Genomic DNA, 25,257 nt, shown 5'->3' with positions numbered 1-25,257 from the left:
AAAAAAGAAAGGAGGGTAGTAAGGGCAGGCAGCTGGGCCTAATAACGCGAACACCTAGCAACCCAAAGGTTAAACGTCTGAATCTCATCATGGACAACTTTAGCATTTTAGCTAATTAGCAACTTTTCAACTACTTACTAATTTTTAGCTACTTTGCTCTGACTTAACATGTTAACTAACCCTTCACCTAAACCGAACCCATTTAGCTAACCCTTCCCCTAACCCTTTATTAACCTAACTCCTAAACTTAACCCTATCCTTAACCTCCAGCCTAGCTAACGTTAGCGAGCTACCTAACATTAGCAACCTAACTAGAATTTGATGTATGTTTTGCAAATTTGTGACATATAATACGAATTGTAATTCGGAACATATCATACAAAATGGGTGTTGGACATCCACAAATGAATACATACCATACGAAACTTAACATATCATACTAAATTCAAAGATGGCGTAGCGGTGAAGACGTGTTTGTTTTGTCCTCTCATGTACTTTTGTATTTTTTCATATTTTTTGTATATATATTTCAATTTATTTTCAATCTCTTCTCAATGTTTTATTCAATTATACCTTCCGGTAACCTGCCTCACCCAATGTGATACGGAATCGCTATTATTTTCAATTTTAGAACACATTCAAGAATCTCCAGAAGCTAAGCAGTGAATTAGCTACAAGCTATTTAGTAATTGTTAGTAATTGTTTACCTTCTGCACAGATACCAGCCCTGTTTTTAGCCTGGATAATACTCGCCTGTCTACCAATATCGCTTGTCTACCAATATCGGACTGTCTCTCCACAACAACGCCGGATTCCTGCCGTAATCCCTGGACCACTACTTCTGATCTTCACAGCTAGCTTGCAGCTAGCTAGCTAGCTCACAGCTTGCAGCTAGCTAGCTCACAGCTCACAGCTTGCAGCTAGCTAGCTCACAGCTTGCAGCTAGCTAGCTCACAGCTAGCTTTCACTCACCGTGGCACCGAAGCTATTCCCTGAGGCCCACCTCCCGGCCTACTCAGCTGTTCACCCGAACCCCACTCATACACGGCTAGAGCCCCAAACTCCTCCGGATCCTTGCTGTAAACTCTGGACCTTGGCACCGGATCACCGCTGCTACCGATTGGATATAGTGGCTAACGCCACTGCCACGAAGCTAGCACCAGTTAGCCGTGAGCCAGGCACACCTCTTTCGCCATCTGGCTTGGATTCTCTGTCGACACGGCGCCCCGCCGCACCACCACGACTGGTCTGCCGACGAATACTCCATCCGCTGTGCCTTCATCCGGCCTCCGTCGGAGCAGACACTACTAACTTTAAACGCCGTGTCACTAGCGTAGTGGGGCTCCCCTGTTCCATCTACTGCTGCCCCCTGGACACTATGATCACTTGGCTACATAGCTGATGCCTACTGGACTGTCCATTAATCACGGTACTCCATTCTGTTTATTTATTTTTTATCTGTCGGCCCCACCCGCAAACTCAGGCCCTGTGTGTAGTTAATCCGACTCTCTCTGCCTACTCATCGCCATTTTACCTGCTGTTTTTGTGTTAGCTGATTAGCTGTTGTTGTCTCACCTGTTGTTTTATCTTAATCTGCTCCTTTTATTCTTTGTCCACAACGCTCTAGGCAACCAGTTTTGATAGCCTTTAGCCGCACCCTCATTCTACTCCTCCTCTGTTCCGCGGGTGATGTGGAAGTAAACCCAGGCCCTGCATGTCCCCAGGCACCCTCATTTGTTGACTTCTGTGATCGAAAAAGCCTTGGTTTCATGCATGTGAACATCAGAAGCCTCCTCCCTAAGTTTATTTTACTCACTGCTTTAGCACACTCTGCCAACCCTGATGTCCTTGCTGTGTCTGAATCCTGGCTTAGGAAGGCCACCAAAAACTCTGAGATTTCCATACCCAACTATAACATTTTCCATCAAGATAGAACTGCCAAAGGGGGAGGAGTTGCAGTCTACTGCAGAGATAGCCTGCAAAGTAATGTCATACTTTCCAGGTCCATACCCAAACAGTTCGAAGATCTAATTAAAAAAATAATCTCTCCAGAAATAAGTCTCTCACTGTTGCCGCCTGCTACCGACCCCCCTCAGCTCCCAGCTGTGCCCTGGACACCATTTGTGAATTGATCGCCCCCCATCTAGCTTCAGAGTTCGTTCTGTTAGGTGACCTAAACTGGGATATGCTTAACACCCAAGCAGTCCTACAATCTAAACTAGATGCCCTCAATCTCACACAAATCATCAAGGAACCCACCAGGTACAACCCTAAATCTGTAAAAAAGGGCACCCTCATAGGTGTTATCCTGACCAACTGGCCCTCCAAATACACCTCCTCTGTCTTCAATCAGGATCCCACCAGGTACAACCCTAAATCTGTAAACAAGGGCACCCTCATAGACGTTATCCTGACCAACTGGCCCTCCAAATACACCTCCGCTGTCTTCAATCAGGATCTTAGCGATCACTGCCTCATTGCCTGTATCCGCTACGGGTCCGCAGTCAAACGACCACCCCTAATCACTGTCAAACGCTCCCTAAAACACTTCTGCGAGCAGGCCTTTCTAATCGACCTGGCCCGGGTATCCTGGAAGGATATTGACCTCATCCCGTCAGTTGAGGTTGCCTGGTCATTCTTTAAAAGTAACTTCCTCACAATCTTAGATAAGCATGCTCTGTTCAAAAAATGCAGAACTAAGAACAGATATAGAACCTGGTTCAATCCAGACCTGACTGCCCTCTACCAGCACAAAAACATTCTGTGGCGGACTGCAATAGTATTGAATAGTCCCCGCGATATGCAACTGTTCAGGCAAGTCAGGAACCAATACACGCAGTCAGTCAGGAAAGCAAAGGCCAGCTTTTTCAAGCAGAAATGTGCATCCTGTAGCTCTAACTCCAAAACGTTCTGGGACACTGTAAAGTCCATGGAGAACAAGAGCACCTCCTCCCAGCTGCCCACTGCACTGAGGCTAGGTAACACGGTCACCAAGTCAGGAACCAATACACGCAGTCAGTCAGGAAAGCAAAGGCCAGCTTTTTCAAGCAGAAATTTGCATCCTGTAGCTCTAACTCCAAAAAGTTCTGGGACACTGTAAAGTCCATGGAGAACAAGAGCACCTCCTCCCAGCTGCCCACTGCACTGAGGCTAGGTAACACGGTCACCAAGTCAGGAACCAATACATGCAGTCAGTCAGGAAAGCAAAGGCCAGCTTTTTCAAGCAGAAATTTGCATCCTGTAGCTCTAACTCCAAACAGTTCTGGGACACTGTAAAGTCCATGGAGAACAAGAGCACCTCCTCCCAGCTGCCCACTGCACTGAGGCTAGGTAACACGGTCACCACCGATAAATCCATGATAATCGAACATTTCAACAAGCATTTCTCAACGGCTGGCCATGCCTTCCTCCTGGCTACTCCAACCTCGGCCAACAGCTCCACCCCCCCGCAGCTACTCGCCCAAGCCTCCCCAGCGTCTCCTTTACCCAAATCCAGATAGCAGATGTTCTGAAAGAGCTGCAAACTTGGACCCGTACAAATCAGCTGGGTTTGACAATCTGGACCCTCTATTTCTGAAACTATCCGCCGCCATTGTCGCAACCCCTATTACCAGCCTGTTCAACCTCTCTTTCATATCGTCTGAGATCCCCAAGGACTGGAAAGTTGCCACGGTCATCCCCCTCTTCAAAGGGGGAAACACACTGGACCCACACGGTTACATCCATCCTGCCCTGCCTATCTAAGTTCTTCGAAAGAAAAGTCAACAAACAGATCACTGACCATCTCGAATCCCACCGTACCTTCTCCGCTGTGCAATCTGGTTTCCGAGCCGGTCACGGATGCCCCTCAGCCACGCTAAAGGTACTAAACGATATCATAACCGCCATCGATAAAAGACAGTACTGTGAAGCTGTCTTCATCGACCTGGCCAAGGCTTTCGACTCAATCAATCACCATATTCTTATCGGCAGACTCAGTAGCCTCGGTTTTTCTAATGACTGCCTTGCCTGGTTCACCAACTACTTTGCAGATAGAGTTCAGTGTGTCAAATTGGAGGGCATGTTGTCTGGTCTTCTGGCAGTCTCTATGGTGGTGCCACAGGGTTCAATTCTCGGGCCGACTCTTTTCTCCGTATATATCAATGATGTTGATCTTGCTGCGGGCGATTCCCTGATCCACCTCTACGCAGACGACACCATTCTGTATACTTCTGGCCCTTCCTTGGACACTGTGCTATCTAACCTCCAAACGAGCTTCAATGCCATACAACACTCCTTCCGTGGCCTCCAACTGCTCTTAAATGCTAGTAAAACCAAATGCATGCTTTTCAACTGTTCGCTGCCTGCACCCGCACGCCCGACTAGCACCACCACCCTGGATGGTTCTGACCTAGAATATGTGGACATCTATAAGTACCTAGGTGTCTGGCTAGACTGTAACCTCTCCTTCCAGACTCATATCAAACATCTCCAATCCAAAATCAAATCTAGAATCGGCTTTCTATTTCGCAACAAATCCTCCTTCACTCACGCCGCCAAACTTACCCTAGTAAAACTGACTATCCTACCAATCCTCGACTTCGGCGATGTCATCTACAAAATGGCTTCCAATACTCTACTCAGCAAACTGGATGCAGTTTATCACAGTGCCATCCGCTTTGTTACTAAAGCACCTTATACCACCCACCACTGCGACCTGTATGCTCTAGTCGGCTGGCCCTCACTACATATTCGTCGCCAGACCCACTGGCTCGAGGTCATCTACAAGTCCATGCTAGGTAAAGCTCCGCCTTATCTCAGTTCACTGGTCACGATGGCAACACCCACCCGTAGCACACGCTCCAGCAGGTGTATCTCACTGATCATCCCTAAAGTCAACACCTCATTTGGCCGCCTTTCCTTACAGTTCTCTGCTGCCTGTGACTGGAACGAATTGTAAAAATCATTGAAGCTAAAACTTTTATCTCCCTCACCAACTTTTAACATCTGCTATCTGAGCAGCTAACCGATCGCTGCAGCTGTAGATAGTCCATCGGTAAATAGCCCACCCAATTCACCTACCTCATCCCCATACTGTTTTTATTTATTTTATTTTCTGCTCTTTTGCACACCAGTATCTCTACCTGCACATGACCATCTGATCATTTATCACTCCAGTGTTAATCTGCTAAATTGTAATTATTTGCCTACCTCCTCATGCCTTTTACACACAATGTATATAGACTCTTTTTTTAAATAAAAATTAAATAGATTCTACTGTGTTATTTACTTGTTTATTGTTTACTCCATGTGTAACTCTGTGTTGCTGTCTGTTCATACTGCTATGCTTTATCTTGTCCAGGTCACAGTTGTAAATGAGAACTTGTTCTCAACTAGCCTACCTGGTTAAATAAAGGTGAAATAAAAAAATAAAATAAAATGGGCATCTCGGATTTACTTGCAGAATCATACAAAATGCTCTGAGACCAGTTTGGGAAGAAACATCAATGCTGTTGCAGTACAAGCCAAATGTACTTCTCTTCATGTATTGATTTTTAGGTCACCAAAGTTAAAAAGCCATAAAAAATTGCCATAATATTATTTGATTTACTGTAGGTCTCACTGCATATCTGAGTGACCACAAGCAGAGCAGAGTAGATCTCAGCCAAATTATTTCAATCTGCTTTAAACTGACACTACTTAAAAAAATGTTTGGGGGGAATTACATGGGCTAGGGGTTGAGAGGAGCAGCGCCCCACTGTGATTAAGACATGGGAAAAGAGAGAGAGAGCGAGAGAAAAGGAGCAGAGAGAGAAAGATGGAGCAGAGAAACACTCCCACAGATCAGCCTATAATGTGGTGACAGGTCAGAGGGAGTCAAGCGCACAACACCCCTCGCCTCCTATCGCCTCCCTCCCTTGGGAAAAGACAGTGATGGCAAATTGCATTTCTCTGCGCTGGAATCTTTTCTCTCGCTTGCTCTCTATACTGTGAGAGGTTAAAACCTTAATCCTTAGATTGTCATAAGCACTGTGGCAGTTTTTTTAATAACAGGTCACAGCCACTGTGGTGTAAACAGTGTACTACAATTGCATCCAAGAAGAGTCTCTGGAGCAGGGCTATGATGTGGAAAGCTGTATTGAAATGAGTCTGTTGCTCATTAATATTGTGACATTCACACATGTTGCAGGAGACGGTATACTGACATTTCAGCTTATAATCAAAATTATACACAGTACATGCCATGCAAAAACAGTACATGAAATGAAAATGTTATAAAAAATATAGAAAAACAACTATCAGCTATCTATAAATAGCTATAGATACCCACTGTTGTTTCATGCCCATCTCTTACATGAAATGGTTAGCATGGAGCCAGAGAATATGAAACACCAGGAGCTGAAAGCTGTCTTTAACCAGATGGCATACTAGTTCTCTCACCACTAAAATCACAAAATATTACTCAGAGAGCCAAGTATTGCTCCCTTTCCCTGTGTGCATTTACATAGTGCTTACAGTAGAATTAGACAAAACACAATCCCATTGCTTTTCAGGAGCACCCTGATAAAAACCTAAAACATTTCCCAAGTAACCCACATTAAAAAATAATACAGTTTACTATAGAATATTATAGTACTTACTATAGAATTTTGTAGTAAACTTAGTACACTGTAGAATTCTATATTCCACACTGTAGAATCTCTTGATTATGTGTAATACTTACTATACAATTTTGTATTATACTGGAGGATACTATACTACCCACTGTATCCTTGATAATGTATTGCTTACTTTAGAATTGTTTAGTATACTGTAGTATCCCTTGATCATGTGTAGTATAGCATTTTATAGTATACTGTAGCCAGGTGAAATTGGACGTCTATCCATATCCTGAGGATGTCTGGAAATGCCTTCAAAATCGGCCACTAGGGGCAACAGTGAGCACTATTACCATCAAGTATGCTTGGGTTTTGCTAGCACATTGTGGATGGGGATGATGAATCAGAAGGTTGCGTGTTTGATCCCAGTTGGGGACACTGTTTTTTATTTATTTTTTATTTTAACCCTATCCCAAACATTAACCCTTACCTTAACCATTTGGAATGAGTGCCTAAACTTGATGTTTCAAACAAATACTTCCACCCAGGTCGGCTGTCATATTTTAAGAATATACAGATGATGGTACAGTCTGCACGCAAGGTCATGCTTTGTATACATAACAGGCTGTTATTACACTTTGCAAAATTGCACAATGCGATAGATTATTGCAGGCCAAATGTGGGACATGAAACCCTTATTTGAGAAGGGCATGGTTGTCCTGTATGGCTCAGTTGGTAGAGGATGGCGCTTACACCGCCAGGGTTGTGGGTTTGATTCCTGGGGCCAGCCAAAATGTATACACGCATGAATGTAAGTCGCTTTGAATAAAAGTGTATGATAAATTGTTTTATTTTATTTAACTAGGCAAGTCAGTTAAGAACAAATTCTTATTCTCAATGACAGCCTAGGAACAGTGGGTTAACTGCCTTGTTCAGGGTCAGAAAGACAGATTTTTACCTTGTCAGCTCAGTGATTCGATCTTGCAACCTTTCGGTTACACGTCCAACTCTCTAACCACTAGTCTACCTGCCGCCCCAATGGCATATATTATTGTTCCCTCCTTATCCTTTACTTATAGCTCTTTAGTAGGCACAGTACCATCCCACACTGGAGACAGTTTCTATACATTGATACCATTACCTTTTATACCAATCAGTCATTCTGCTCAATAACAGGACTTTGCAGACTAAAGTAGACAAAGAGAGAGAGGCCAGAGTTGACCCTGTTTGCAGTGTACTCAGGAAGGAACTGTCAGGAGGGAGAAGGACTGAGAGGCACCATAGACAACACATGCAACTATACTTAGTATCCATACACTTACAGAGAGAAACACCTCTGAAAGCTTTGGTGTTAAAAGAAGAAAATAACTGCACTCTACCTCAAGTGATCTGAATGAGACTCAGTAGCATTTTGCATTGCTTTAAAAACAGCACAGCAATCAGTAAAACTGTGTATTGATTAAAAAGACAAAAAATAACCTGTGCAGGCAGATGACGCCTATTTAAAAAGCATCGGGTGACTAGTTGTAGTTAGGGAATTAATATTAAAGGAAGTGATCAATATGACTCAATTAATGCCTTCATCATAAAAACTTTAGGACCATTGGATTTGACTGCTGCGCCCCAATTATATTTTATAGTGAGTTGGTGCACCCTAATGAAGGCCTAATGATCTGGAGAGTGACAAGAAACAGCCGATGGAGGAGCTGCTTGCACAATGTCAAGACAGGATATATGTTACTCATCAAACTGCCAGAACTAAACAAAAAGAAAAAGAACTCTCAATATGCCCATTTTTAAACGTCTCCCAAGAATAGAATATCAAGAATATCAACAACACTAATATAAAGAGATGTGGAAAGCAGTTTTCATAGGAACTACTTTTGTAGCATCTTGCCAAACTCAACTGGGAAGCACTGGGCATCATGTGGTAACTATTCAAATGTATAATCCACACATTATCACTCAGCATATCTCTGCCTCTCTCTTACACTCTTCCCCTCAATCTCTTTCACTTTTTCCTCTCTCTCACTATCTGTCTCTTTCTACTCTCCCTCTCTTGCTCTCCTCTCTCTCTCTCTCTCTGATTTCCAGTGGGAAGAGAAAACATCAGTACACAGTCTAGCTAAATGTTAAACAGATGAGAAGGAGCTCTCATTTTGAAGTGTGTCTGTGCTACATACTGAGCCTTGGCACAGATCCTTCTGAGAAAAACTCAGACATCTTCAACAAGCGCTGTCTCTGGGGCAGACTGGAAAGGAGCTGTTGATTCTCACAGGATTTACATACACATTTGATACAGAGGAAAGAACACCTATCTGGCTTGTTTGCACACTACAAATACAGGAATGCACAGTACAATGCACAATAGAGTTTGCAATGCCCAGCTGAGATTGCATACCAAGGCAATACTGTGCACGTGAGATCTGTAGGTGATTTTATTCAGTAACTTAATACAGAATGAATAACACAACATTTGTCCCCATCTCTGTCATGTCAGGTTAATGCTTGCCAGGCTGTGTTTATCCCTATGAGGAAATAGCTAATTATCACACCTCCTCTTCTACTCCTGACACCCGCCCCTCTGCCTTTGACTCACGTGGTCACAGCAAATATCAACATCGCGAATAAACACTCAACACCTGCTTGGATCCTCGTTGCTATATAAGGGTTTAGGACTGTCCCAATGGACACACAGCATCTGTTGTTCACAACACTATATTGGGAAGGGTATCTCTCAAAGACCACCAATCCCCCCCGAACCTAGCCCACACACATAGACATACCAGTAGCCACAACCCCCTCCTACACTGCTGAAACTACAGTCAGTAGTAAAGTAGTAAAGTATGTAACTCTTCTCAGTGGACCCCCACAACCATAAGCCTGCTGCCTGAACTCTTTCCACAGTAAGTTACTTATTTATAGGAACATGTATCCCATAGGGGCAAAGTAATTGAAACAAAATAAGGCCGACAGGACTGATATGGTGAAGTTGGCCAGTCAGTCCCAGCGTACGATCGCTAGCGGCTGTGAGGAGAGAGTTACAGAGCAACACCCTTGAAAATCTTTATGCGATGAATTTTTCAGAAAAGGTTTGGGCAATCCGCCTCCGTAACTTCTCCTGGAAACACATACATTCCCCGCCTCAGTCCAGAGGTCTCACTGAACAATGGTTCTAAAATAGACTTTTGTGAGTGCTGGGAAAAACATGAAGCAAAAACAAACAGTTACTGAGACAAACTAAAATGACTCTTTTCAAAAGAGAAGGGCAAACTTAATTTAGTTTCTTCCGAACAATGAGGCAATAGTGTTCTAAATAAAGAGCAGTCTTCTTCACGCCTACTCCCCATTCCATCACTCATCAACATTATGAGTAGCAAACTTAAAAGTCCCTGTAAAACAAAAGACAGGAACTGAGCGGGAAAAAACTTACCTCTCCCCCTGTCTTGCTCTCCTTCTCCTATCCCTCTCTCTCGCTCTCTCTCTCTCACTCAGGGCTCTCAGTGATCTCTCACTAAATCAGGGTGTGTCAGGCAGATAAAAGGAGATTGAGCTCCTCTTAAAAAGCTGCATGACAGACTCCAGGCAGCCCCCTTGTCAGCTTTTCCAATAACATGTCCCTGCCCAAGTTGTGAGGTATTTCCTGGACACTACGCACACTCCGTTATCCAAGAGGTCTCGTTGGAGTCTACTCTACTCCACTCTGCTCTGCTACTCGTGGGGACTGGAGATTCTGCACCACTCTGCTAAGGCTGCTAGGGCTGAGTTACAGCCTTATGGTCGCCAGACAGATTTAGAAGCCCAGACACATGTGGGAAGTTAAAGAGGCAAGGCTGCCTGGATTGTGACAAGCCTTTCTGACAGTGTGTGTGTGTGTGTATGTGTGTGTGTGTATGTGTGTGTGTGTGTGTATGTGTGTGTGTGAAAGAGGGACTGGAAGAATAGAAAAAATACATTCCCCTCCTCCACTTAATATGCTGTGGCCTGCCAGTCTGTCTAGCAAGGGAGGAAATAACCACAAAGCTTTTCCTACACAGCACTTTCTTTTTTTCTCCTACCAGCCATACCCACAGTGTGGTCAGAGCAGATGAATAATAGTAATCATTGTTTAACAGGCACAGCCCGTTCAGCATTTTTAAGTGGTCAGTGAAGACGGCCCACGGACACCAGGGAATGCATGGTGTTGTTGTTGTTGTTGTTTGGTGATATGGAGCTTCAACCGCTTTGGTTGATTATAATTTTTTAAATAAAGGGAAATACCTAACAGGCTTGCAGTAAGAGAGACAACACTCCTCAGCTTTTCGACTTGCTTATGAGGATGTAGCCTGCTGTTTGAATACATCTGGGGAGATCTATTTTCCTGTTTTAACAAAAGATTTAAAGATTCCAAGAGGAAGCTGTGAAGACGGGGGTGTTCCATGAAATTAGTGCCCTTTTTTAGTGCCCTTATAGACCCCATGGGTAATACAATAAATCAGATGTTTTATATGAATATAGGCTTGATAAAGTTCTGAAGTTGAGCATTTTGCCATATCCCTCCATCAACCCTGTGTCACTTCTAGGAAGATTTTAACCCACTTAATTCCAAAATGTCTCCAAGTTTAACATTTATTGTAAAGACCTGGTTATTTGTCTGCTTTGACTAAATAATTTCAGAAGATTATCATTGATCATGTGATTAGTGATTAATTTATGTTTGTCCCTCATTTCAAGGTCAACCCTATTACGTGAGCTGAACTCTCATTCTAATATGGTGAAACTATTCCTTTTTAAATATATATTTTTCAAAAAAAACATTGAATATCTAATAGTCAAATCATAGATTTAAAAAGTAGGTGAGATGGATGTACTATTTTTGGCAATTTTCTGGTGGAAAACTGACCGGGTCGAGCATAACATATCAACCCTGTTACCCATACTGTAGACAGAGAGGCTAGAAATGTTTTAATAAAAAAAGTGAAGCTTGCATTCAATTGCCCCTCCCTGTAGGACACAACAAGCCTGTCACAAGGAGATTCATTACTTTTTAAAGAAGAATTTGACAATCCCTGTTACAATCAACCTGGTTACATTATTTGGCACTTAATAGACACTAACTATGTTCATTTATTAGGGAAACTTTTTTTTTTTAAGTTGAACATCTGCTTTTTATCACAGAATGTTAAAATTAGGTGAAATCCCTTATTTTTAAGTTATACTTCTTAAAAGGCACCGAATTGGTGGAACGATCCAGGGATAGAAGAGATAGAACACCAAAACAAGAGTATGTCTGAGTTTCAGGAGGGGAAAGCATTTGCTTACTCCTGGTCTTATTGTGTTGTTGTGTGAATCTCACCTCGGAGACAATTCCCCAACCTCTTATGTGTATATCTGGGCTAGAATTGGCTGCGGATCCTCCCAGGGCTCTTTCTTTATTCTGACATGTGTTTGAAAACAACCAATTAGAGTGAGATTCCAGCAACAGGATTTAGAGCTGGTCCAAACACATGGAGCTTTGGTAAATATGGATTGTGACACAGATGTCATCATGAATAAATACCGGTTTTCATTCTTCTACCAACATTCACTACTCTCTCGCTATTTGCCTTCCAAACACCTGCTCTACTTCTGAAATATAGGCCTGTAATTCCCTGATTATTTGTGTCACGATTATGATTTCACAATTCATCAAATATGGTATTATGGGGCACTCAATCACAATATTGAAAGGATTTGATTATCGTCTGATCATAGAGCTACTCTATTAAACCAACAGAAAATGTCAAAACATTAGCTGACTATTACAATCATATGTGAGTGAATACCTATAGTTACAGTTGGTTGTCATTAAAACTTGTTTTTCCACCACTCCACAAATTCCTTGATAGCAAACTATAGTTTTGGCAAGTAGGTTAGGATCTACTTTGTGCATGACAAGTAATTTTTCCAACAATTGTTTACAGACAGAATATTTCACTTATAATTCACTGTACCACAATTCCAGTGGGTCAGACGTTTACATACACTAATTTGACTGTGCCTTTAAACAGCTTGGAAAATTCCAGAAAATTATGTCATGGCTTTAGAAGCTTCTGATAGGCCAATTGACATATTTTGAGACAATTGGAGGTGTAACTGTGGATGTATTTCAAGGCCTACCTTCAAACTCAGTGCCTCTTTGCTTGACATCATGGGAAAATCAAAAGAAATCAACCAAGACCTTAGAAATAAAATTGTAGACCCCCACAAGTGTGTTTCATCAATGGGATCAATTTCAAATGCCTGAAGGTACCACGTTCATCTGTACAAACAATAGTATGCAAGTATAAACACCATGGGACCATGCAGCCGTCATACCACAGGAGATGCGTTCCGTCTCCTAGTGATGAACGTACTTTGGTGCAAAAAGTGCAAATCAATCCCAGAACAACAGCAAAGGACCTTGTGAAGATGATGGAGGAAACAGGTACAAATATATATCTATATCTATATCCACAGTAAAATGAGTCTTATATCGACATAACATGAAAGGCCGCTCAGCAAGGAAGAAGCCACTGCTCCAAAACAACCATAAAAAAGCCAGACTACGGTTTGCAACTGCACATGGGGACAAAGATCGTACTTTTTGGAGAAATGTCCTCTGGTTGGTTGAAACAAAAATAGAACTGTTTGGCCATAATGACGATCGTTATGTTTGTAGGAGAAAGAGGGAGGCTTGCAAGCCGAAGAACACCATCCCAACCATGAAGCACGGGGGTGTCAGCATCATGTTGTGGGGGTGCTTTGCTGCAGGAGGGACTGGTGCGCTTCACAATATAGATGGCATCATGAGGCAAATTATGTGGATATGTTGAAGCAACATCTCAAGACGTCAGTCAGGAAGTTAAAGATTGGTTGCAAATGGGTCTTCCAAATGGACAATGACCCCAAGCATACTTCCAAAGTTGCGGTAAAATGGCTTAAGGACAACAAAGTCAAGGTATTGGAGTGGCCATCACAAAGCCCTGACCTCAATCCTATAGGAAATTTGGGGGCAGGACTGAAAACAGCGTGTGCGAGCAAGGAGGCCTACAAACCGGACTCAGTTACACAGCTCTGTCAGGAGAAATGGGACAAAATTCTAATTATTTTGGGGAGCTTGTGGAAGGCTACCCAAAACATTTGACCCAAATTAAACAATTTAAAGGCAATGCTACCAAATACTAATTGAGTGTATGTAAACTTCTGGCCCACTGGGAATGTGATGAAAGAAATAAAAGCTGAAATAAATAATTCTTTCTACTATTATTCTGACATTTCACATTCTTAAAATAAAGTGGTGATCCTAACTGACCTAAGAAAGGGAATGTTTATTTGGATTAAATGTTAGGAAATGTAAAAAACTGAGTTTAAATGTAGTTGGCTAAGGTGTATGTAAACTTCCGACTTCAACTGTATATGTCAGCCAATCTTTCTTTTTTCAGCTAATCTAGCTAACTACAGGTGTTGGAACTTAATTTGATCACTCTTGTGTTGCTGAGAATTTTCCTGCGCAGCGTTGTGATGTACATAAATTCACTGAAAACCCGGACTTACACACGTTTATATTAAATTATTGCACATTTATGTAACCTAATGTTGGCCAGCTAATAGACTACCACAGTATGGGCCATAATACCCATGAAACCTAGTGGACAAACAGGGAAATTATTCCAATCGTTTTTCCACCATTCATTTTCCCGTAGGGGATTTTAGAAACTCCTAAGATAAGGACTGTGTTTCGTGTAGGCTTACCCTGATGTGATGTTTTGATAAATCTCTCTAGGAAAAGGTGACTGATCAATATATTCACCTTTATTTACCTCCAAAAATGAAACGCTAATTAGCTGCTAATGTGGCTATCATAAAGCACTACAAATGCCATGATGATATGGATAAGACTGCCGAATCGAGGCAAAGGTAAAAATCTCTGGATTGACTATTAACTAATGTTAGCTAAATGTAGTAATGAATAAATTTGCTTCATTTCTTTAAATGTACAATTCTGTGAACTGTCTTGTACAAGTTTTAAATGGACACAATACCTGTTAGCAAAGATGTCAGCTAGAGATGATGTGCAGGAGCTTGCAGGGATTTTTTTTGTTTTGCATGATGTCTACTTTGATGCTAATTAGCATTTTTGAATCTGAGAGTAAATATAGACAAATATATTGATAAAAGTATTGTTGTCCGAAAGAGATTTACACGGTTATCAAAACGTCACGCCAGGGTAAGACTACACAAAACACAGCCCTTATTTTAAGTGTTTCGAAAATGAATGGTGGAAAAACAATTGGAACCATTTCTCTGTTTGACCGCTAGGTTTAATGGGTATTATGACACCTCCACTGTGGGGCTCTATTGCCTATCCACCAAACATGCAACATTACTCTCAAATCCTGTTGCTGCAGGTTTATTTTGCTGCAACAATACTGGTGAAATTAAGATCCTACATCTGTAACTATGTTAACTAGCTAGGCTTCCCCAGCATTGGTCCCACGCAGGCCCTCTGGCTTTGCAGTTTGTTCTAGTCACTCACTGTGTTTGATTCATTTACTGGTGTAATTACTGGCGATTGAAAGTCAATCACTTTCAATCCCCAGTAAGGAGACGGAGGAGCATGCTTGTACCGACAGGACGCATGTGGAGGGAGTAGCTCTGTTTTGTACCGTCAACACTGTGATTATATGTTGAAGCCAGACAGCATAGTTGAAATTAATCCTTTAAAATCGATAGATCAATATATCCCCAAGCAACCGGGAGTGAATGAGCGGTCAGTTACAGTGCCTTGCGAAAGTATTCGCCCCCCTTGAACTTTGCGACCTTTTGCCACATTTCAGGCTTCAAACATAAAGATATAAATCTGTATTTTTTTGTGAAGAATCAACAACAAGTGGGACACAATCATGAAGTGGAACGACATTTATTGGATATTTCAAACTTTTTTAACAAATCAAAAACGGAAAAATTGGGCGTGCAAAATTATAGAATCAATCTTTAGGATGTTTTTAACATTAATTCTTCAAAAATGTTCCAACCGGAGAATTCCTTTGTCTGTAGAATTGCAATGGAACAGAGCTCGCTCTCACGTCAACGAGCGTCACGAGCTCAAGGCATTCTGTCAGACCTCTGACTCATTCCCCTCTCATTCGCCCCCACCTCACAGTAGAAGCATCAAACAAGGTTCTAAAGACTGATGACATCTAGTGGAAGCCTCAGGAAGTGCAACATGACCAATATCCCACTGTATCTTCAATAGGGAATGAGTTGAAAAATGACCAAACCTCAGATTTCTCACGTCCTGGTTGGATTTTATTCTCAGGTTTTTGCCTGCCATATGAGTTCTGTTATACTCAAAGACATCATTCAAACAGTTTTAGAAACGTCAGTGTTTTCTATCTGAATATCCTAATAATATGCATATATTAGCAACTGGGACTGAGTAGCAGGCAGTTTACCCTGGGCACCTTATTCATCCAAGCTACTCAATACTTCCCCCAGCCATAAGAAGTTATTAAGAACAAATTGACGGCCTAGGAACAGTTGGTTAACTGCCTTGTTCAGGGAGAGAACGACAGATTTTTACCTTGTCAGTTCAGGGATTCGATCTAGCAACCTCTCGGTTACTGACCCAACGCCCTAAACACTAGGCTACCTACCACCCCAAAAAATGACTTGGTAACAGGAAGTACATTAATTTCCATGACAGAATTAAAAAGTAATTTTGGACTGACCAATGTAGATTCTTTCAAATACATGCAACTTAAAAGTTACATATCACGAAATGTCGATTTGAAATCTGAGAAAAACTAATTTGTACAATTTAAGGAGAATTGACAAACAATAACGCAGGCACTAGGAATGGGTGTGTGAACATGTGGGTCTGGGCAGATGAGATGTAGTCATTGTTTGTGTGCGTCTGTAAGTTGTTGTTAGTATGTATAAGTTTGAATCAGGAGTGGGAAAAACCTGTAATAAAAAAATTAAGCAAGTCACCACTTCTGAGTTGTCCACAAATAGACCAGGCTCTGATTGGCAGACGTTCACAAAGTGACCACTTCTCACCTGGGGCTATTGTCAGAGGTGACTTTCCACCAATTCCCACCAATTACTCCACTTAGATTTGGAATTTATCAATTAAGGGCTCATAAGAATAATTCCAAACCGAGGAACTGCAAATAGCAAGAGGTTAGCTTTGAGGACTTCAACAAGCGCTCACAATTGGGAACTTATAGGCATATGTGTCAGGGTAAGTTTGTGGTTTCATGGAACATGACAGCACACTTCACACAAAGTATTTGCTGGGAAAAGTACCACAAAGCAACTGAGTCTACGATATAAATGCCTTGTTCAGGGGCAGAATGACAGATATTTACCTTGTCAGCTCGGGGAAAACTTTTGGTTCCTAGTCCAATGCTCTAACCACTAGGCTACATATCTAAACATATCTAAAACTAAAAGCATTGTATTTGATACATTTCCTAAGATTGAGTTTATTTTTATTTTTACAGGGACAGTGCACATTAATCAACGTTTCAGTAAAAGTGCCGGTTTTAGCCAGCCGGCTAATTTTCAATCACAGTCCCTGGGCAGGTTATTAAAAACAATTACAATATAGACAATAGCAACATAGAACAAGCAAGACATAGCAACATAGGACAAGCAAGACATTGCATACAGACAGAGCAACATAGGACAAGCAAGACATAGCATACAGACAGAGCAACATAGAACAAAAAGCAGCAAGACAAAATTCATAAAAGCAACAAAGTGTTTCCACACCTCACAAGCTACAGACAACAGGCAACATGGAGAGCGGCAACACACAGCTAGGGACCATGTTCACAAATCTGCTTGACCTTTAGCCATGTCTTCAAGCATTTTGTGAAAGTGTGATATGTGGTGCAGTTATGTGTGTCTGATGGCAATGTATTCCAGACATGGGAAGCTCTCACAGAGAATGCAGATTTACTAAAGGTGCTTTTCCTTAGGGGAACTATACAGTCACCTCTCATGGCAGACCTTGTGGATCTGCTGCCATATGTCTGGGTTTTCTGTTTAACAAAAATATTGAGTGGAGGGGGAGCCAGGCCATTAAGGATCTTGAATACAAGACATGCATCTTGATCTAGACCTCAGTTGAATCTGGTAATGAATGATGTGGCTGATGAGCAAGATGAGGAGACTAAACTTCCTGATGTGACCTTAGACTAAATTGTCATGGTCAAGACATATTGATTCAGTTGTTGTAAAGAGTAGTCTGTCTGTGTTAAAGAGATTATACTCAGCATTTTTAACAACACAGTCGACTCAACAAGTCCTGCAGGCTCTAGTTCTATCTAATCTTGACTATTGCCCTGTGATATGGTCAAGCACTGCAAATAAGGACCTAGAAAAGCTGCAGTGGGCCCCAAACAGAGCAACACATCTTACCCATCAATGTACACAGAGGGCTAATGTCAACAGTATGCATGTCAGTCTCTCTTGGCTCAAGGTAGAGGAGATATTGTCTGTAACAATTCTTGTTTTTGTGAGAAATATAATTTTGTTAAATTCCAAATTCTATGTATAATCAATACGGACATATTTACCCCACCAGACATTCCAACAGGCATCTCTTCACAGTCCCCAAATTCAGAACAAATTCAAGACAAGGCACAGTATTACAGAGAGCCATGATCACATGGAACTCCCACACATCTCAAATTACTCAAGCAAATAGCAAAATTATCTTTAAAAAAACAAGTAAAACAATACAACGAACTTGAAGCTCTCAACCTGCTCCACTACAGCCCCGTCAATAAGAATGGGGGTATGCTCAGTCCTCCTTTTCCTGTAGTCCACAATCATCTCCTTTGTCTTGATCATGTTGAGGGGAGGTTGTTATCCTGGCACCACACAACCAGGTCTCTGACCTCCTCCCTATAGGCTGTCTTGTTGTTGTCGGTGATTAGGCCTACTACTGTTGTGTCATCTGCAAACTTAATTATGGTGTTGGAGTCGTGCCTGGCCATGCAGTCATGAGTGAACAAGGAGTACAGGAGGGGACAGAGCAAGCACCCCTGGTCCTCGTGTTGAGGATCAGCATGGAGTATGTGTTGTTACCTACCCTTACCACCTGTAGGCGGTTCGTCAGGAAGTTCAAGCTCCAGCTGCAGAGGAAGGTGTTTAGTCCCAGAGTCCTTTTGCTTAGTGATGAGCTTTGAGGGCACCATGGTGTTGAACATTGAGCTGTAATCAAATAATAGCGTGTCTTTTTTCGTTATGTGTCGGAACCCAAGAAGACTAGCTGTCTCCATTGGCGTCGGCTATTGGGGGTCCCAATAAAATCAAATAAAAATAGAATAAAATTCCAGAATAGATAGTTTTGAATAAACATGTCTGGTACATTTCCCACAGTCAATTGTTTAAGTCGGAGCAAATCTCCTAGCATCTCATATGGCATCTGAGCAAGGTCTTTCCTGCATTGTCCTCCAAAAATCAATTAATCAATCATTCACTGCTGTTTGGATTTTTGGATGTGAATGGCTATTTCTGGGTATTGAATACTAGTGTGCTCTGGAACCCACTGCTTTGAATCTTGCTTTGTCCAAACTGCTGTTTCAGTGGATAGAAGACTGTATGTCGCTCTGGATAAGAGCATCTGCTAAATAACTAAAATGTCAAATATAAGACTGTGAGATTGGATTTGAAGCAGATGTCTTACATAGAGACAGGGCAAGGTAATAATCATAGCGCTCTGCCAGGATAGGAGTCTTACTAGACATAATGGAAATCTCATCATTCCTGTATCACCGGAATAGGATAAAGTTCCCTTTCGATACTGATCTAAGGTCAGCTTAGCATTTTAGTTGCCATAGTGATTAAAGGGTAGGCTGATCCTAGATCTGTGCCAAAGGGAACTACTATCCAGAGCAGCAACAGCAGAATAAGATGACGTTGCCACCAGACAATGATCTGAGGCCAGTTAAGACATTGATGACTAAGGTGAAGCTGATCCTAAATCTATTCATATGGGAAACTTTGAGCCAGAGCCGTAACACCAGTGGCATCACATCCTGCCTCACATTGTTTGTGTTCTCCTACACCACATGACACTGTTTCAAGTCATTGGTGGACACCCAAAGTGCTCCTCAGGAGTCGCTAATAGAATTAGCATCTGTCATTCCAGGCCTGTGCCTTCATGTTTCACTGTCCCCCCATAGCTAGTGGAGAGGGAAATGAAGAAACATATTGCTCCCATTATGTCTTGGCATTTTCCATAGAAATGTACTGACTGTGTTCCGTAGGAGCAGGGAATGATGTAGGCCAAGATGATGGCTTTGGCAGCCTGAGACAGGAGCGCTCCGACGAGCTAACACTCCAGTGGAGGACAATAGAAAATGTTCCAGTCACAGTTTAGAGACGGCAGCGTTAAACATTCCTTGGCACTGTTACTATTGTTTAACTGTTCAGTGAGTCAGAAATGAAGGGGCCTTTTGTAGAGATTTGATTGTTGCTGGTGTTGGACAGATTGGAGCCGAGGGCACACACAGATGCAGCCAAGTGCACACACAGATAACACACACATACAGTACACGCACCCACACAGACAGGAACACACACAGACACACATACATACAGCCCACACACACCAATAAGTCTAATAGCCACGCACACACTCATTGACATCTGAAGGACCCCCGAACCAGGGTTTCTGTTAGGAAAAAGTGGTGCTGGACAAGGTGACCTGAAAGATTTTAATTTACTGGCCATTTGAGAAATTTACCGGACCCAAAGTAATTTATTTGATTTGCTTACCGCCCAAATAGGTCCAAATAGGTCCACAGATGATGCAATCTCAACCACACTGCACACTGCCCTAACCCATCTGGACAAGAGGAATACCTATGTGAGAATGCTGTTCATCGACTACAGCTCGGCATTCAACACCATAGTACCCTCCAAGCTCGTCATCAAGCTCGAGACCCTGGGTCTCGACCCCGCCCTGTGCAACTGGGTACTGGACTTCCTGACGGCCGCCCCCAGGTTCGCCCCTCCTGATCCTCAGGTGGTGAGGGAGTTTGCGACACACAACAGTGGTAGGCTTGATTACCAACAATGACAAGACGGCCTACAGGGAGGAGGTGAGGGCCCTCGGAGTGTGGTGTCAGGAAAATAACCTCACACTCAACGTCAACAAAACTAAGGAGATGATTGTGGACTTCAGGAAACAGCAGAGGGAACACCCCCCTATCCACATCGATGGAACAGTAGTGGAGAGGGTAGTAAGTTTTAAGGTCCTCGGCATACACATCACAGACAAACTGAATTGGTCCACTCACACAGACAGCATCGTGAAGAAGGCGCAGCAGCGCCTCTTCAACCTCAGGAGGCTGAAGAAATTCGGCTTGTCACCAAAAGCACTCACAAACTTCTACAGATGCACAATCGAGAGCATCCTGGCGGGCTGTATCACCGCCTGGTACGGCAACTGCTCCGCCCACAACCGTAAGGCTCTCCAGAGGGTAGTGAGGTCTGCACAACGCATCACCGGGGGCAAACTACCTGCCCACCAGGACACCTACACCACCCGATGTTACAGGAAGGCCATACAGATCATCAAGGACAACAACCACCCGAGCCACTGCCTGTTCACCCCGCTATCATCCAGAAGGCGAGGTCAGTACAGGTGTATCAAAGTTGGGACCGAGAGACTGAAAAACAGCTTCTATCTCAAGGCCATCAGACTGTTAAACAGCCACCACTAACATTGAGTGGCTGCTGCCAACACATTGACTCAACTCCAGCCACTTTAATAATGGGAATTGATGGGAAATGATGTCAAATATATCACTAGCCTCATTAAACAATGCTACCTTATATAATGTTTACATACCCTACATTATTCATCTCATATGTATATGTATATACTGTACTCTATATCATCTACTGCATCCTTATGTAATACATGTATCACTAGCCACTTTAACTGTGCCACTTTGTTTACATACTCATATGTATATACTGTACTCGATACCATCTACTGTATCTTGCCTAAGCTGCTCTGTACCATCACTCATTCATATATCTTTATGTACATATTCTTTATCCCCTTAGACTGTGTATAAGACAGTAGTTTTTTTTTTGGAATTGTTAGTTAGATTACTTGTTGGATTATTACTGCATTGTCGGAACTAGAAGCACAAGCATTTCGCTACACTCGCATTAACATCTGCTAACCATGTGTATGTGACAAATAACATTTGTTTTGATTTGATTTGATTTGGGTGCATGACCTAATGGGCATCCACCCATGGTGCTCAGAATGACAGAAATCACATTACAATTTATCTTAACAGAACATGCATCTCCTTTAATGAAGCCACCAATAAAAAGTACAATTTCAAACACTTACCAAATTGCAATTTGCGGGAAAACACCATTTTAAACTGCACACCTGATGTGAGCAGGATGAAAATCTCCATTAGAAACTTACACTGAGTGTACAAAACATGCTCTTTCCCTGACATAGACTGACCAGGTTGTGACGAAAATCCAACTCTGTCTGCCTAATTCTTTCTCTCTGCTCTTGTTCTCTTTAACAGGATATCAGTTGGCAGAGCTGGGAGGATCCTCAGTGAAATTGGACACACCTGGACACGCGTGTGTCCCGGGGAAAAACACACCTTTCCCCTATACATCGAGGAGACTCTCTCCACGCAGACACACTGCTTGGTTTTTTTGTGACATTTTGGGGCTTTTTTGTGTTAGTTTATTTTTGTCACCTCTCAAATAATCAATCAACCAAATGTATTTATAAAGCCCTTTTTACATCAGCAGATGTCACAAAGTGCTATACAGAAACCCAGCCTAAAACCCCAAACAGCAAGCAATGCAGATGTACTGTAGAATCACGGTGGCTAAACTCCATAGAAAGGCAGGAATCTAGGAAGAAAGCTTATGCCTGTGCCGGGTGGAGATTATTAGAGTACATGGCCATTCAAGGCCAGATTGTTCTTCAAGATGTTCAAACGTTTATAGATGACCAGCACGGTCAAATAATAATCTCAGTGGTTGTAGAGGGTGCAACAAGTCAGTATCTCAGTAGTACATGTCAGTTGTCTTTCCATAGCCGAGCATTCAGAGGTCGAGACAGCAGGTGTGGTAGAGAGAGAGAGAGAGAGAGAGAGAGAGAGAGAGAGAGAGAGAGAGTCGAAAGCAGCAGGTCTGGGACAAGGTAGCACGTCCGGTGAACAGGTCAGGCTTCCCTAGTCGCAGGCAGAAAAGTTTAAACTGGAGCAGCAGCACGACCAGGTGGACAGGTGGGGAGAGCCAGGTGTCATCAAGTCAGGTATTTCTGAGGCATGAACCAAGGGAGAGGGGAGAGTACTTAAATTCACACAGGACACCAGATAAGACAGGATAATTACACAAGATATAACAGATTGACCCTAGCCCCCCGGCACATAGAATATTGCAGCGTAGATACTGGAGACTGAGACGGGTGGGTCGGGGGACACTGTGGCCCCGTCCGACTATACCCCGGACAGGGCGAACCAGCCAGGATATAACCCCACCTAATTTGCCAAATTCACCACTAGGGGAATATCAACAGACCACCAGCTTACTACCCTGACACAAAAATCTCCTCCACTGCACAAGCCAGAGGGGGCGCAAAACCGGACAGGAAGATCATGTCTATGACTCAACCCACTCAAGTGATGCACCCCTCCTAGGGACGGCATGAAAGAGCACTACTAAGCCAGTGACTCAGCCCCCGTAATAGGGTTAGAGGCAAAGAATCCCAGTGGAGAGAGGGGAGCCGGCCAGGCAGAAACAGCAAGGCAGTTCATCGCTCCAGTGCCTTGCCATTCACCTTCGCACCGCTGGCCCAGACTACATTCAGTCATAGGACCTACTGAAGAGATGAGTCTTCAGTAAAGACTTAAAGGTTGTTGCCGAATCTGCGTCTCTCACATGTATAGGCAGAACATTCCATAAAAATGGAGCTCTATTGGAGAAAGCCCTGCCTCCAGCTGTTTGCTTAGAAATTCTAGGGACAATAAGGAGGCCTGCGTCTTGTGATCTTAGAGTTTATGTAGGTATGTACGGCAGGACCAAATCGGAGAGATAGGTAGGAGCAAGCCCATGCAATGATTTGTGGGTTATCTGGGTAGCCGGAGAGTAGAGCATTGCAGTCGTCTAATCTAGAAGTGACAAAAGCATGGATTAGCTTCTCTGCATTATTTTTGGACAAAATGAAGATGGAAAAAAACTATCCTTGAAATATTCTTGGTATGTTTGTCAAAAGAGAGATCAGGGTCCAGAGTAACGCCGAGGTTTTATTTGAGACAACTGTAAAACCATCAAGATTCATTGTCAGATCCCTTTGTTTCTTGTGACCTAGAACTAGCATCTCTGTTTTGCCGCTATCGACTTCCTAATGTCTGAAACACAGGCTTCCAGGGTATTTTGATGTTTCATCGAAATGTACAGCTGCGTGTCATCCGCATAGCAGTGAAAGTTGACATTGTGTTTCCAAATGGCATCACCAAGAGGTAGAATATATAGTGAAAACAATAGTGGGCCTAAAACGGAACGTTGAGGAACGCAGAAACTTACAATTGATTTGTCAGAGTACAAACTATCCACAGAGACGAACTGATATCGTTCCAACAGATAAGATCTAAACCAAGCAAGAACTTGTCTGTGTAGACCAATTAAGGTTTCTAATCTCTCCAAAAGAATGTGGTGATCGATGGTGTCAAAAGCAGCACTAAGGTCTATGAGCACCAGGACATATGCAGAGCCTTGGTTTGACGCCATTAAAAGGTAATTTACCGCCTTCACGAGTGCAGTCTCAGTGCTATGATGGGGTCTAAAACCAGACTGAAGCATTTTGTATTAATTATTTGTCTTCGGGAAGGCAGTGAGTTGCAGCGCAACAGCTTCTTCAAAACGTTTTGAGAGGAATGGGAGATTTGATTTCCGGGTCAAGGTTTTGATTTTTCAAGATATGCTTTATTACTGCCACGTTTAGTGAGTTTGGTGGATAGGGGCCATTGTATTATGTTCAATATAGGAGGGCCAAGCACAGGAAGTAGCTCTTTCAGTAGTTTAGTTGGAATGGGGTCAAGTACGCAGCTTGACGGTTTTGAGGACATTACTATTTTCATGAATGTGTCAAGAGATACAGGATTAAAAAACTTGAGTGTCTCCATTTGATCCTAGGTCCTGGCAGTTCTGTGCAGACACAGGACAACTGAGCTTTGGAGAAATATGCAGATTCAAAGGGGAGTCCGTCATTTTCTTTCTAATGATGATGATTTTTTCATCAAAGAATTTATCCCTGCTGAAGTGAAAGCTATCCTCTCTTGTTGAATGCTGCTTTTTAGTTATCTTTGCGACAGTATCAACAACACATTTTGTATTATTCTTATTCTCCTCAATTAGTTTGGAAAAATACGATGATCGAGCAGCAATGAGGGCTCTTCGATATTATACAGTACTGTTTTTCCAAGCAAGTCGTAAGATTCCCAGTTTGGTGGGGCGCCATTTCCATTAAAATGTTCTGGAAGCTTGCGTCAGGGCTCTGGGAGTTTCTGTATACCAGGGAGCAAGTTTCTTGTGACAAAGGTTTTGTTTTTAGGGGGGCGACTGCATCTAGGGTATTACACAAGGTTAAATTAAGATCCTCAGT

General features: G+C 42.6%; 1 protein-coding gene across 3 annotated transcripts in view; it reads right to left on the bottom strand.

The window, feature by feature from the left end:
- Positions 1 to 25,257, bottom strand: part of LOC112257895 (delta-sarcoglycan) — a 336,928-nt gene that overhangs the window by 82,973 nt on the left and 228,698 nt on the right. The window contains exon 1 of one of the 3 annotated variants that reach the window (XM_024431815.2): positions 10,012 to 10,398. The exons of the other annotated variants lie outside the window; for them this stretch is intronic. The gene's annotated coding sequence lies outside the window, so the exon portion shown is untranslated. Of the gene's footprint in view, positions 1 to 10,011; positions 10,399 to 25,257 lie in introns of those variants that run through there. 3 annotated transcript variants of the gene reach the window in all.

This window comes from Oncorhynchus tshawytscha, linkage group LG09, assembly GCF_018296145.1.
Source record: "Oncorhynchus tshawytscha isolate Ot180627B linkage group LG09, Otsh_v2.0, whole genome shotgun sequence".
NCBI classification, from domain to species: domain Eukaryota; kingdom Metazoa; phylum Chordata; class Actinopteri; order Salmoniformes; family Salmonidae; genus Oncorhynchus; species Oncorhynchus tshawytscha.
Note: the sequence above shows the minus strand (reverse complement) of the source record. Positions and strands in the feature narration are given on the sequence as shown.